The following is a 2,652-nucleotide window of genomic DNA, read 5'->3' as shown; positions in this document are numbered from 1 at the left end:
TCCCCAAAAAACACATGTTTCACCGATAAGAAGTTATTTCTAACACCTTGTGTGCCCCAAAATAAACCCTCTGGGGGAGCTGCAGAAACAAGTGGTTGATGAAGCTGTAGGAGGCACAGATTCCAAGTCCCAGGTCCCAATTAGGCCCCTTCAGTTCTCATCAACCAGCCCCTGGAGTGTGTGCTTCCCATTAGAGTTTCAGAGTTGATTAACAACTCCTAGGATGAATGTTAAAGCTAACTTCTAAAGCACACACATATATCTTGCTCTCTAAGCTGAACTATTTAAGTTACGACAATGATCACCCAAGGTGGGTGGAATCCTCAGCCCATAACTTGATGTTGCTTAGGTGACAGCCCCCTATTGACTCCAGTTTGTGGAGATAGTCATAGATTCCTCATCAGAAATGAATAATTAAAATAGCATCAACTGATAAAATGCTTCCTCTGCAAGGAAGCTCTTGATTTTACAGCCGCCATAAAAGGTGGCTTCAGACGTGGGTGGGTTGGAAGTGCTTCTGCAAGTGACTCGGCACATCAGAGCGCTTCAACACCAGGGTGATCAGGGGGAGACAGTCCTCAGAGAAATAGATTTTTGATGGGGCAAGTGGAAATTCGGAACCTAATTATCAATGTATGTACACAAATCTTTTTCACTTTCGCTGTCTGTAGAGCATAACTTTGGTTTATGGTATAACAGCCGTGCAGCAGACACGGTAGGACAGAGTTCACTGGTGTGTTTATTTAGAACACACGTCATCCCCTTGTTTTTGAAATTAAATGCAAAGTAGGTCACAGTAGGCAAAACATTAAAAGGAAATATAGACATTTATTTTTAGTGTCCTTGATGGTATAAAAGTGTGGCTCCAGTTAATTGCATACAGGGCAGCAAGATAAAGGAGAGGAGGCAGAAAGAAAGAAAGAAAGAAAGAAAGAAAGAAAGAAAGAAAGAAAGAAAGAAAGAAAGAAAGAAAGAAAGAAAGAAAGAAAGAAGGAAGGAAGGAAGGAAGGAAGGAAGGAAGGAAGGAAGGAAGGAAGGAAGGAAGGAAGGAAGGAAGAAAGGAAGAAAGAAAGAAAGAAAGAAAGAAAGAAAGAAAGAAAGAAAGAAAGAAAGAAAGAAAGAAAGAAAGAAAGAAAGAAAGAAAGAAAGAAAGAAAGAAGAAAGAAAGAAAGATGATGATAGGCAATTGCCAAAGATGGGCTTTGTCTAGTTTGAAACCTGAACTGAAGTTTTTTTGGGTTTTTGTTGTGTTGTTAGGGGAAATGAAGGAACCCTATGATTATTGAGGTGTAGCAGTTCACTGGAGTGTAAGCATGAAATTGCTTAACTGCTCCCAGCCTCTGAGGGTGAAAACCCTGGTCATTGGGCTCCCTTAATATCTTTTTTTAAAAAATATATTTTTATTAATTTCAGAGAAGAAGAGAGGAGAGATAGAAACATCAATGATGAGAGGGAATCATTGATCCACTGCCTCTTGCACGCCCCACGTAGTGGGTCAAACCCACAACTCGGGCAACCTGATGAGGAATCGAACCATGACCTCCTGGTTCATAGGTCAATGCTCAACCACTGGGCCACAAGGGCTCCCTTAATATCTTAATGATGTCTCCATCGAGTTCCATAACTTTCCAATCCCATAATGCTCAGTCCTATTTTTAAATTTCAATCTCAAAAACAAAACAACACTGAACTTTGATGTCTACCTGGTGGGAGTGTGAGATGTGTCTGCTCTCACACGCCCATCTTCTCCCTGTTTCCCAGGGAGGACTGCCCTAGGATTGGAGGATGGAATGAGAAAGAGCATCTCCTTACTTGACTCCTGCAGATAGGGGGGCAGTGGGTGCTGCCACCAAAGTTGCTGCCGCCTCTCTAACACCATGGCTCTGGGTCATATGTCCTGAGGCACACAGTCTCTTGCCTCTGGCTCAGGCTCAGGCTCAGTCTCTTCTCTCTCTCAGCCCAGGCTTCCCCCAACTCAAGTGGTCCGCTTGTCCAACACCCTGCTGGGTGTGGTACCAGCAAGATCTAGCTCAGCCACTGCTCCCCGCCACTGACAGGAAATTCTGTCCTTGCAGTGGGAATGCAGCCTGGAGCCTCATTAAGGGTGAGTCAGAGCACTTTGTAGGAGACAGGGGAACAACAGAAAACAATCCGTCATTAACTCAAAAGGAATTCACCATTCCTGGAAGTAAAGCTGTTGCAGGCTGAGGCAGGGAGCAGACAGAGCAAGCTTCCGATTCATCTCCTAATTGCAAACATTAATTTAATGCCCAGTGCACAAATGGAGAATACAACAGATGCTTTCACTGGTAAGGAGATACCCCATTTGAGTTTAGCCAACAGGCAGAGAAGGGATCATGATCCCACTTATGCCACACAGCTTCCCTTTCACACTTGCTGTGGAGAATGACACCCCCATGCTCCCTACACCCACCTCCCCAGTGCCCACAATCTCTCCCCGACACTGCCCTGGCCTGAGGTCATATTCCTGAGGAAACATCTTTCTCACTGGAAGTAATCAGTTTTGATGCATTCTTTTTTGTTAATCCTCATTAGAGGATATTTTCCCATTGATTTTTAAGGAGAGTGGAAGAGAGAGGGAAAGACAGAGAGAAACATCAATGTGAGAGAAACACATAGATTTGTTGCCTC

General features: G+C 43.9%; 1 non-coding gene across 1 annotated transcript; it reads right to left on the bottom strand.

The window, feature by feature from the left end:
- Positions 1–2,166: 2,166 nt before the first annotated feature.
- LOC132239011 (U2 spliceosomal RNA) lies at positions 2,167–2,356 on the bottom strand. The gene has a single exon (XR_009453957.1). It is a non-coding gene; the product is annotated as a U2 spliceosomal RNA (small nuclear RNA).
- Positions 2,357–2,652: the final 296 nt, after the last annotated feature.

Source organism: Myotis daubentonii, chromosome 7 (assembly GCF_963259705.1).
Source record: "Myotis daubentonii chromosome 7, mMyoDau2.1, whole genome shotgun sequence".
NCBI classification, from domain to species: Eukaryota; Metazoa; Chordata; class Mammalia; order Chiroptera; family Vespertilionidae; genus Myotis; species Myotis daubentonii.
The sequence above is the reverse complement of the archived record's forward strand: the minus strand, read 5'-3'. Positions and strand labels throughout refer to the sequence as shown.